Genomic DNA, 12,462 nt, shown 5'->3' with positions numbered 1-12,462 from the left:
ATAAATCGATCCCGGAAGTGCTCGCCGTCGACGCCGGTAATCCTGCTCCGCGAGAGGAGTAGGCGGAGTCGACGGGGGAGCCTGCCTGCCGCGTGTGGAACCGTGGTAAGTACCTTTAAGTTCGAACTAAGATACTTCGACTTCAGCTACGTTATTCACGTAGCTGAAGTTGCGTATCTTAGTTCGAACTGGGGGCTTAGTGTGGACCAGCCCTCTGTCTTAAGTAAGTCCTTACTGCAGGTTCAATGAAATATTCTTCACTTCCTGCTGCTTTCAATGAAGTGATGTCTAGTTTGGGTATCTGTTTGTAGAGCACTTTGGAGAAAAGAGCAAATGTTTTTATAAGCAGTAACCATGTTCTCAGATCCTTATCTGTTCTATCTCCAGCCACAACAGGAAGAGTAAAGAATTAAGTTTCTTCCTTAGCTTTAAATGCAAGATCTATTTAGATGAAAGATGCTATATGTAAATTAAAATAAAGTCACTAATTTCTTTAGAGAAGTGGCTCTGAACCAGGGGTACGAATACCACTGAGGGACAGAGATCTTCCGGGGGAACATCAACTTCTCTAGATATTAGCCTAGTTTTACAACAGGCAACATGAAGAGCACTAACAAAGTCAGTACAAACTAAAATTTCATACAATGACTTGTTTATATGGCTCTATATACTATATTAGTGTTTCTCAACCCGGGGGCGGGGGTCGCAATTTATTTTACAATTATAGATAAAGTAATTAAAAATGAGAAAGTAAGCAATTTTTCAGTAATATTGTGCTAGAACACCTTTGTATTTTTTTGTCTGATTTTGTAAGCAAGTTTGTAAGTGAAGTGAAACTTGTGGTATGCAAGACAAACCAGTCTCCTGAAAGGGGTACAGTAATGTGAAAAGTTTGAGAACTACTGCTTTAGAGTAATTCTATGTTGCATCGGAGTGAGTGAGTTATATTATTAAAACTACGCCCCGCATGTTGTGTAAGTTATTTTTAAAGAGGTGACAGCATACATGGCCCTAAATGAATGGACATATATTCAGGGCAAGGAGAATGTTATCTTAAAATCCAAATAAAAATATTATTCCAGACCCCTATTGGGAAAATGGGGTGAAGGAAATGGAAGGAATCTAGATTACTCAGGAGATTATACTGAGGGCAATTTTTTATTTCTATTTAGTCAGCAATTTGAATCCAGGTCAGCTTGGTAGTATCCAAGAATTGATATCATAAAATGGCTATTTGATTGGCCTATATGAAACGAGTTAGACTTCCATCCAGTTGTCCACACCAAGGCTAAAGCCCCGAGTCTCAAAGAGGGTTAGAATTGAACAGAGAAAGAGCCTTAGCTACTGTGGCATGGTTAACAGTAGTTCTCCAGAACAGAAACTGTGGCACATTAGCAGGCCAACACCGGGACGCTTACCAGCCTGTGAGGTACCCCTTCTGCAGAGAAAAGTTATCCGCAGGAGTCGGTCTCACACTGTGCACAAGTGCCAGCTTTCATTTTAAAACCAAATTTAAAAACCCACATGTAGTGGAAGGTGTTTGGTCTTGCATTCATATGGCTTCTTTTCTAAAATAAAAGAGAAGCCACGTGAAGTTGGGGTATACAAAAGCCTGATTAGTTTGGGTTGTTTTTTTGTTTGTTTGTTTTTAAAAAGAGATAGAAGCCTAAAAAACTCGCTTGTTTTACCCCTTAAATATATATTTAAAAAATTGTTTTTTTAAAAAAAAAAAGAAGTTTGGGACTTCCCCCCCCTCCCCAAAAACAAGCTGCTGTTATGAAACAGATTCTCCCCCTCCCGAATATGCCAGGCACTGCAGCCTGGGGGAGTCTCTGAAACTTGCATCACTGATTTTGGTAACAAACTTCCCTGCCCCTCAACTCTACCCAGCCACCCTCCAAATTACATGTTCCATGGTCTATTATTGGACAGATGCATTGACAAACTTGTAGATTGTGGGGGGTCTTAAAAAAGCAGCCAGAGCTAGGTACCAGAGCTCTTGAAAGAAGCAGTTTTTGGTACAGAGCTGACTGCAACTGAGATTTCATCCTTTCAGGCTGAAGACAGACTCATTTCCAGACTTCAGGGCCTCCCAAAGGTGTTTATCTTCTGAGACAAGATAAGTGTTGCAAATGATCTTAAAAAGTGTCAGGCAACTCCCCAACAGGTATTAGTATCCCACCTGCTGTTCTTTGAAGCAGAATTCTCCAGTGGCAGGACACCTGATTGTGTGCTTTAAAATGCTAGATTAGAAGCCCTATGAGTGGGGCAGGGTCTATGCATCTTCTCTAATCTCTTCAAACGAAGGTTGTTTTTTGAGTGGTAGGACAGCAAAAAGCTCAGAGAAAGACCAAGGCTAAGAGCTTTCAGACCTATTCTGAACTCCTTGGTACCTTGAGAGCCATCATTCAGTGCCCCAGAAGTGGAGGGAGAGTATGGACTGGGTACAGGTTCCCAACCTCAGCAATGCAGACAGCCCTCCTGCATTCCAAGATCTGCCCCACGGATATTTCAAGATCTTCTAGCTGGTTATAGACTAATCCCCATCTTTCAAAATCCCTCATTTTGTTGCCTCTAAACAGGTTTTTTCACCCTGAATCTTGGCAGTGGGTTTTTTTGGGCCAGCTCCAGTTCTTTTGACTTAACTGAATAATTACAAAGGACCTCCGAATCCTCCTAACTCTTCAGTACAACTGCTAAACGTCATTTGGTAGGAGCGCCTGCCAAATGAGCTACATTTCTTGGTAGTAAACCAGGTCCCAGCCCAAACTCAAGATGTGTTTTCTGAAGAATGGTGTTATACATGGAAGGGGTTCCTGATCTCCTTTAACATATAGATTGGGAAAGTGACAGAATACACACTTATGGAAGCATAATTCTTTCATGTCTTAACTTTCAAATGATCTTGAGTGCATACCTGGATTTCCTCCAGTATATTAACTGAATGTCTTGTATATTTCTTTTTTGTAATGAGCGATTCTATAGGGCTATTCCATGTGAGAGCAGGGAATACAGGATTTCCCTAACTCCACAACTTGTTTAAATAAATGCCTGTGGAAGTAAAAGTAGCGTTTTTGTCAATTAGTGCAAGGCTTGCTTGGAGGACATTAAAAAAAATATCCAAGTGAATAGTACAAAAATCACTTCTGTAATATGGTTCTCTTGGTGACTTTGACCTAAGAATGTAAAGCTGAAAAATGACAGGGGTATTCAGAGTACTCCAGGAGTTGAAACTGGACCTGGGTTTGAGGATTTCTATATTCTTGCTCTTCCTCCCCCTCAATACACCGTTAAAAGAATCTTGCAGAATTATTCAGCGTAATCATTTCTGTCCTCTTGTGTCAGCAGCAGCCTTTCCAAAGTGGTTAGGATTATAAATTGCTGCCTTGGAAAATGCTACTGTGAGGGAATAGTTATTTTCATCTGCTGGTAGGAATACTATAGAATGAAAGGGAGTTGGAGATGCAAGCATTGAAAGAAGGAGAGTTAAAGAGGCTATGTATGCAAATAGACAAGAATAAAGTCAAAGCCATAGAGCAGTTATATTTTGGATTCCTTATACATAAATTCCAGTTGTGAGACTTCAGTTTTTTCAGGTCTTCAAGTATCAAATTCCTAGTGGATCATTTTTATACACAGAATTTGTTAACACTGAGTAGACTACATCTTGGCAAATAAACTGAAGTGTCAATTTGCCATTACTTGAGAGTTTAGAGGAAAAACTGAACAGAACTGAATTTTAATGGGATGACCTTCTGGTGAATATGAAGGTCTAATGAGGTACTTATACTGTACTTGCTTTTCTGGGCATTTGTGAGAATCACACACCTGCTGCCCCAACCCATGATTGGGCAAAAGGGATGTCAATCAGCCCTCTGTGGCGCTAAATAGAACTTTCAAATATCATCTTCTGGAATCCTGAAATTTGTCTTGTGAAATACAATTCTTCAATCAAAGACATCTGGTGGCTCTGCACAACTATCCTGTTTCCTTCCAGACAAAAGCTGAAGAGAATTGCCAAGCAAAGAGAAAGGGTCCACCAGCTAAGTGAATAAAAATAAAGTAGCAGAACTAAGCAGTAGAGGAAAGATCAGAAATTAAAGAGTCAGTTAAGTTTAAATAAATAGTTTTAATAGCTGGGAAAATTAAGGTAACTGGTGTAGAATTCAGTTGAGAGGCTTGGGGATCTTCAAAACAAATGTCTGAATAAAAACAAACCACCACCACCACCAGTAGGTTTTCCTAGCCGTTCACTTTCAGTTTGGACAAAAAGCACCATCCTCATGCGAGAGTATCAAAATGCAAGAGAATAATAAGCAGACAAAGTCCCTGGATTTTAGATATGTACAGAGCAGGATGGACTGATTTAAATCAATTTTCCCACCATTTGTACGCTTCAGTGATTTTCTAACGAAAGGTGCACTTCCATTGGTTGATATAACCATTAAAACATGTTGATTTACAACTAAATAGAGCCTTTACACTAGATCTGGTCCATCTTTTTGCCACCTGGCAGGGTACACTAACTATATACATTTATTTAAATAATTATGTAACTCAATATTTTCAGATTCTTGTTAATTGTACATTTTAGTAGGTTGGAAAATGGTGAATGACATGCTTTTTTACTAGATTACTAACTTTTTGCTCATGATTTGTGTCAAGCTGCATTAAAGAACAGTAACTGGAATTTAAATACATGAAACAGCATATACATTTATTTTTAATGAAAGAAAACAACCTTAAATGTTCAACTGCATCTTTTTTCACACCCTGAGCAAGGTAGCTAGGGTAACTTAAGTTTTAGGTCTAGACCAGCCCAAAGATATGAGAAAGCACAAACACTGGATCACAGAATTGCATGATAAAACTACACTGTATATTCTACCTTCCACTGGATTGCTTAGGATCCAGTCCTACTCTCTCAATTTAGAGACTATTTCTAAAATCAGTTCTTTGACACTACACAAAGAGCTCCTTCAAGTTAGCAGGCAATTTAATTTTGGGGTGCCAAACATCCTGTCATGTTAGGGGATGTGAGGGAGATTCCCAAACCTGAGCCATTCTTTTTGGGTGACAGATCTGAGGAACTGTCCCAAATTGAGGTGTCATTAGAGGATGTTTTGGAACAAACTGATAAACTAAACAGTAATAAGTCTCCAGGACCTGACAGTATTCACTCAAGAGTTCTGAAGGAACTCAAATGTGAAATTGCAGGACTACTAACTGTCATCATTTAAATCAGCTTCTGTACCAAATGACTGGAGGATAGCTAATGTGACGCCAACTTTTAAACAGGGCTCCAGAGGTGACCCTGGCAACTACAGGCCAGTAAGCCTCACTTCAGCATCGGGCAAATTGGTTGAAACTATCGTAATGAACAAAATTGTCAGACAAATAGATGAACATAATTTGTTGGGAAATAGTCAACATGGTTTCTGTAAATGGAAATCATGCCTCACCCATCTACTAGAATTCTCTGAGGGGGGGTCAACAAGCATGTGGATAAAGGAGATCCAGTGGATATAGTGTATTTAGATTTTCAGAAAGCCTTTGACAAGGTCCCTCACCAAAGGCTCTTCAGCCAAGTAGGCACTCCTGGGATAAGAGGGAAGGTTCTCTCATGGATTGATAACTGGTTAAAAGATAGGAAACGAAGGGTAGGAATAAATGGTCAATTTTCAGAATGGAGAGAGGTAAATAGTGGTGTCCCCCAAGGATCTGTACTAGGCCCAGTCCTATTTAACATATTCCTAAACGATCTGGAAAAGGAATAAACAGTGAGGTGGCAAAATTTGCAGATGATACAAACCTACTCAAGATAGTCTGCCTGGGACTTAACTGCGAAGAGCTACAAAAGGATCTCACAAAATGGGTGACTGGGTAACAAAATGGCAGATGACATTTAATGTTGATAAATGCAAAGTAATGCACATGGGAAAACATAATCCTAACTATACATATACAATGATGGGGTCTAAATTAGCTGTTACTACTCAAGAAAGAGATCTTGGAGTCATTGTGGATAGTTCTCTGAAATCATCCACTCAATGTGCAGCGGCAGTCAAAAAAGCCAACAGAATGTTGAGAACCATCAAGAAAGGGATAGATAATAAGACAGAAAATATCATATTGCCTCTATATAAATCCATGGTACGCCCACACCTTGAATACTGCATGCAGATATGGTCACCCCCCATCTCAAAAAAGATGTATTGGAATTGGAAAAGGTTCAAAAAAGGCAACAAAAATGATTAGGGGTATAGAATGGCTTCCATATGAGGAGAGATTAATAAGACTGGGACTCTTCAGCTTGGAAGAGGCGACTAAGGGGGGATATGATAGAGGTCTATAAAATCATGAGTGGTATAGAGAAAGTAAATAAGGAAATGTTATTTACTCCTTCTCATAATACAAGAACAAGGGGCCACCAAATGAAATTAATAGGTAGCAGGTTTAAAACAAACACAAGAAAGTATTTTTTCCATGCAAAGCACTGTCAACCTCTGGAACTCCTTGCCAGAGGGTATTGTGAAGGCCAATACTATAACGGGGTTCAAAAGGGAGCTAGATAGATTCATGGAAGATAGCCATTGATGGACCTATTAGCCAGGATGGACAGGAATGGTGTCCCTAGCCTCTGTTTGCCAGAAGCTGGGATTGGGTGACAGGGCATGGATCACTTTATGATAACCTGTCCGCTCATTCCCTTTGGGGCAACCTGCCATTGGCCACTGTCAGAGGACAGGATACTAGGCTTGATGGACCTTTGGTCTGACCCAGTATGGCCGTTCTTATGTCATCTTTTTTACTCTGTCTCTGTGCTTCAGACAGGCCAGCATTTGGAAAACTCAACAGCCAAGAGAGCGGCACTCACCAAACTGCCATGCTAATGGTGAACAAGCAATTTTGAGCCCTAAATACTGAAACCTAAACCCACCCACCATTCCTTAGAACAAAACAGTTTAGATAGCGATCTAGTGTGTCTTTGAATTGTCTCTTAAAATTGACTTTCAAAAGCAGCAAAAGAGTTCCTTTTCAGTTTAAGCACATTAGGTAAGTTTTTAAATTATATATCTGCCCAAAGCGAAATGGCTAAGGGCTTCCCAAAAATACTGGCAGGCTTGTAGTGATCTTCATTACTAAACCAGTCTTGGAGAAGCACCTCTCTAGACATGTGCTTATACTCCTTCTCTGAGACTATATACCAGGGGTTGGCAACCTTTCAGAAGAGGTGTGTCGAGTCTTCATTTATTCACTCTAATTTAAGGTTTCCTGTGCCAGTAATACATTTTAACGTTTTTAGAAAGTCTAGTTATATATTATAGACTTATAGAAAGAAACTATTGTTGTATGTAAAGTAAATAAGGTTTTTTAAAATGTTTAAGAAGCTTAATTTAAAATTAAATTAAAATGCAGAGCCCCCCAGACCAGTGGCCAGGACCCAGGCAGTGTGAGTGCCAATGAAAATCAGCTCACGTGCCGCCTTCGACACACATGCCATAGCTTGCCTACCCCTGCTATATACCATCTGGAAGCACTGCACAATGTTTAAATTTTAATGCATCAAAAGTGTAGTAAATTCACAGATTGAAATAATTTGCTCTAAACTCCACAAAGTATTCACACACAATAAAAAGGTCTGCAGAATAGTCATTGGCTCTAAAAATTGCCTTAGAGAAAGTCAAGATAAACAAATAAATAGTTTACCTATGCTACTTATAGCCTAGTAGATACAGGAATTATTTCAGTTTTAACATTCTACTTTTCACTACTCCCGAGGTCTTGTTTTTTGTTAGGCATTCAACTTCGATTTAATTTCACTATCCCGTCAGTTTCAGCTTTGGATTCCCATCCAATAGCACGTTATTGCTTTTAATTCCAACATAGTAGAGGATTTAAATAAAAATTAGGGCGGCCCATAAATTTTTTTGAGTTAACTGCGATTACTCGCAATTCATTGCAGTTTTAATCGCACTGTTAAACAATAGACTACCAATTGAAATGTATTAAATATTTTGGATGTTTTCCTACATTTTCATATATATTGTACTCGGTGTTTTAATTGAAATCAAAGTGTATATTATTTTTTATTACAAATATATGCACTGTAAAAAATGATAAAAGAAATAGTATTTTTCAGTTCACCTCAGACAAGTACTGAAGTGCAATTTCTGTCGTGAAAGTGCAACTTACAAATGCAGATTTTTTTTGTTACATAACTGCACTCAAAAACAAAACAATGTAAAACTTCAGAGCCTACAAGTCCACTCAGTCCTACTTCTTGTTCAGGCAATCGCTAAGACAAACAAGTTTGTTTACATTTACAGGAGATAATGCTGCCTTCTTCTTATTTACGTCACCAGAAAAATATTTGTTTTTTTACAGTGCAAATACTTGTAAACAAAAAATAAATATAAAGTGAGCACTGTAGACTTTGTATTCTGTGTGGTAATATAAATCAATATATTTGAAAATGTAGAAAATAGCCAAAAACATTTAAATGTTATTTGATTAATTTTTTTAATTGTGTGATTTTTTTAATCGCTTGACAGCCCTAATAAAAATATTTAGCAATCGTTACATTCCTATGGTGCTTTCAATAACTGAAAGCAACCTTCTTTTATTGAGAACATTTCTATTAGTATTAAGAATTGCAAGATCTCTTCTCCCTTCTGTTCAGACAAGAGAAGCATTAACCACTTGAATAGGTCTTAAAAAACTTCTCAGCACATTGCCCTTTCAACCCACCCAAATTTGAGAGCATTCTCAGAGAGAGGCAGCGACCCAGTTTGACACACCAGGGATTGTACCAAAGAGGTAGTCCCAGACACCTGTCCTTTCCTTCCCTCTCAGCAGCAACTCCCTTCATTTTCAAACTCCCCCCATACAATCTTTATATTCTTTGACTCATGTGATACAGAACCCAAGAACTTAGCTTGAATTTTCCCACTGTGGAAAATTCTGCCTCACCACCACCCTCCTTCCTCCAGAAATGGAGATGGAAACTCTTTAAATAATTTCAATTTTTAAAAAAGTGCGCTGTCTGTGGAAAGACTGATTCAGTTTCCTATCTACAAAATTATGGTTATAAATTTTCTTTTTCAAGTCATTCTTTCTTGAATAGGTGAAGAGAACAAGATCAAAAGCAGTGCTTAACACTGAGTGCATAAATACTGTTTACTGTGACTGATAGCCTGTCAATAAGCTCTTTTTTCATGCTGATTGTTTTTCTTAATTCTGTTTTATTGTTTTTCCATGACATTTCAAAAGTCACACAACGTACAACCAGCTCTGGCTCCTACAGCCACCTAAACCCTGCTCTTGTGTGTAAAAATAGCAGTACACATGGTCCTTTTCAGAGGGATCTATGGCATTGAGCTAAAGGTACAAAATATGTAAAATTTTAATTTCCATTAGGAGGAGTTAAATGTGCTGATCTATTTGTAAAAGCCACCTCTCATGCAATACTGAAATACAAGTTGTATTAGCCAAATCCTAATGATTGCTTCGCAACTTGTTTTTCTAATTCATCTAAACATTTGTTTCCCTGCATTAAAGTTAATCCTCAAATGTATTGATTGACACCCATAAATCTGCTAATAAAATGATTCTGATCATCAGATCAAACTGTAAAATGCAAGCTTGAATCACAGCTTAATGTAAACTGCAGGCATTCCGAGTAGAACAACGTTGTCTGCACCAAGGAAAGCAGAACAGAGATACCATATGACTGCCCAGGTTTTTTTATAATATAGGTATGTATGAAAATATTATATTCAAATGTAGCTCTGAGGCAAGTAAAATAATCAATACCATCAAAGAGCAAACTGCCAGCAAGACAGGTCTTGTTACCTGTTTAATAGCTGTATTTTTAAATAACTGATATCCAGGGTTTAATCTGCAATATTTTAGACATTTAGATGGCTATGATCAAAAGCACCATTTTTTTTTTTTTTTTTTGCTGCAGCAACATCAAGGCCATCACATATGCTTAAATAAATGAAAGAATATAAACACAAAGAGGTCATCATAACCCACCATTTCAAAATGTATCAGTATTTAAACAAGGAACACAAAACTATCCAGAATTAGTTCCACTCAGTAAACAAGTGACCATATCAGTATGGTTTTGAAGTAGTATGAGATTTTACAGTATCTACTTTAATTCTGTATTTAAACCAGCTATGTGTTTCATGTAGTAACTTATGAAGATGGATTATATGGACACCGTAGTTTAGAAATAGTAGGTACTTCTGGATTATAAACTTCAATAAGTAAAATACACTCCCAACAGTGCAAATAACATTCAAGGACCAAAATCTTTAACTCTAAGTCAAGGTTAACCAACAGTGCCTTGTACGCTTCCAGAATGTCAAGTGTACTGAGTTTTTGGGCAGTGAATTCGCCCTGCCTCCTCCCCCCCCCCTTTTTTTTTGGAGGAAGCGGTGACAGTCAGGGTTACATGATTGAGACACACCAGGAAGCCTCCTGGGACCACCTCATTGCCACTCAGGAAGCAGCTCTACACTTCTCCTGGCCCCTCCATTCCCCAAGCAGGACTAGAGGGACAAAGGAAAGTAGGTGGTAACTGATGGGCTGCAAGTAGCATATCTACCAGCTGGAGGCATCAAGAGGAAATGGAGGAGAGCCCCATACTCCGCTTTAGGGTCCGGTGTAGGGGGAAGGTGCTTTGCACAACCCTCTATAGCATAAGATTGCAGACGTATGAACTCAGTAGGTATTCTCCTCCCCTCCTCTTTCAAAGTCCACCTCAGCCCCTGTTACGGAAAACCAATTTTCAAAATAATCTCCCTATGCATGTGGACTTTACAGAATTTTGAAAATTAAAAGCTGTTCACAATGTGACAGACCATAACTGAGAATCTCTTGCCCAGCTGACCCCAACTTGCACCACTAACTTTATCCCTGTGCAAAAACATGTTATAAGAAACAATTTTGAAGATTTTTGGGGGGTGAGATAGCTGTATCTCAGGAACCCTTTGCTCAAATAACCTCAAATATGGACCACTAACCTACCCCAGATCCTCATGAGGCACAGAAATTGTCAGGTTAATCCAGGTAAGCATGTGGACTTCACAGCACTTAGAAAAGTCAGCTGTTAAACAGTAAGAGTCTCACCTTAACTACACAGGTGCTACTACCCCACTATAATACCAAGATAAATGTTGGTCAGTTCCAAAACCAACAATAATATTGTTAAACTGTAGCCCTTTGCTTACACTAAAAATCTAAAAAAGTCATTAGGCAACACAATTTTTAAAAGAACAAACACCGCAATCTTTATACATGGTTTGTTTGAAGCTTAATAGCACCTCTGAAAAAGTTGCTAAAATTAACTTCAAGTCCCTTTATCTTTAACAGCAAGCATAAGGAAGGTACACCTCTACCCCGATATAACACAAATTTGGATACAACGCGGTAAAGCAGCGCTCCAGAGGGGGGGAGGGGCCTGCGCGCGCCGGCGGATCAAAGCAAGTTCGATATAATGCGGTTTCACCTATAACGCGGTAAGATTTTTGGCTCCCGAGAACAGCGTTGTATAGGGGTAGAGGTGTACTTGCTTTACACCCTATACATGAATAGAATTGTTAATATCACTTCTTGTAAAAAGTTCACATTAGAGAGCTAAGCACAGCATTAAAAGCAGAGAAGCACAAGGCAACTGAATAAGAATCTGCTCACTTCAATACTCTCTGGTTAGTGTTTTTTTTAGCTAAACAGCAATGTACCACATTTTAATACCTTGTTTTGTGGCCAATTCAAAAACAAATTTAAAAATCAATATTTGAAAGAAAAATGTAGATGCTCAGTTTGAAATTCAAACTAAAACTACTGATCCCAGAGACATATCTTCTTAATACCCATGCCTTACACAGAAAAGGCAAGTACCTCAATCTCTACAGGGAACTGGGGAGAAATGGATAGATCAATACAAGTATCAGGCAGTTACAGATTCTAAATTGCACACAGAATGTGATTACAAGGACACCACTTAAAATGCATATTCTAGACATGAACCAAGCGTTTCACTAAAACCTTGTCCCTAGCTTGACTTGTTGCTTGTGTTTAGAACAGCCCCCCATATGATCTTTTTCATCTTTATGTTTAGAGTCTCCAGCAAATATTAAGCAGAATCCATGAAAACTGAATTTGATAGAGTGTAGTTTTAGGTATTCAAATTCTACTCAAGCTTTTCAGTGTAACAATAACAGAGATTATATATTAAAATGACAGTTGGCATATAGTTAAGTGGTATTGTTAATAGCTGCTCTATACATAGCACTATACGGTGATGTTATGGATTCTGGAAATAGCTGTACTCTGTGGTGGATATATCACAATATTTGACTAGAGAACACATTAATAAGACAGAGAAATTAGGGGGCAGGGAGAGAGAACAGTAGCAAGTTCCCAAACCCACAGTCCACATTAGTATCA

At 38.5% G+C, this 12,462-nt stretch overlaps 1 protein-coding gene across 7 annotated transcripts in view; it reads right to left on the bottom strand.

Annotated features, from left to right (window-relative positions):
- Positions 1–12,462, bottom strand: part of LOC112116028 (integrator complex subunit 6-like) — an 88,561-nt gene that overhangs the window by 31,389 nt on the left and 44,710 nt on the right. The gene's annotated exons all lie outside the window — the stretch shown is intronic.

The sequence above is a fragment of the Terrapene carolina genome, unplaced genomic scaffold, assembly GCF_002925995.2.
Source record: "Terrapene carolina triunguis isolate 2854851 unplaced genomic scaffold, T_m_triunguis-2.0 Scaffold131, whole genome shotgun sequence".
NCBI classification, from domain to species: Eukaryota; Metazoa; Chordata; order Testudines; family Emydidae; genus Terrapene; species Terrapene triunguis.
Note: the sequence above shows the minus strand (reverse complement) of the source record. Positions and strands in the feature narration are given on the sequence as shown.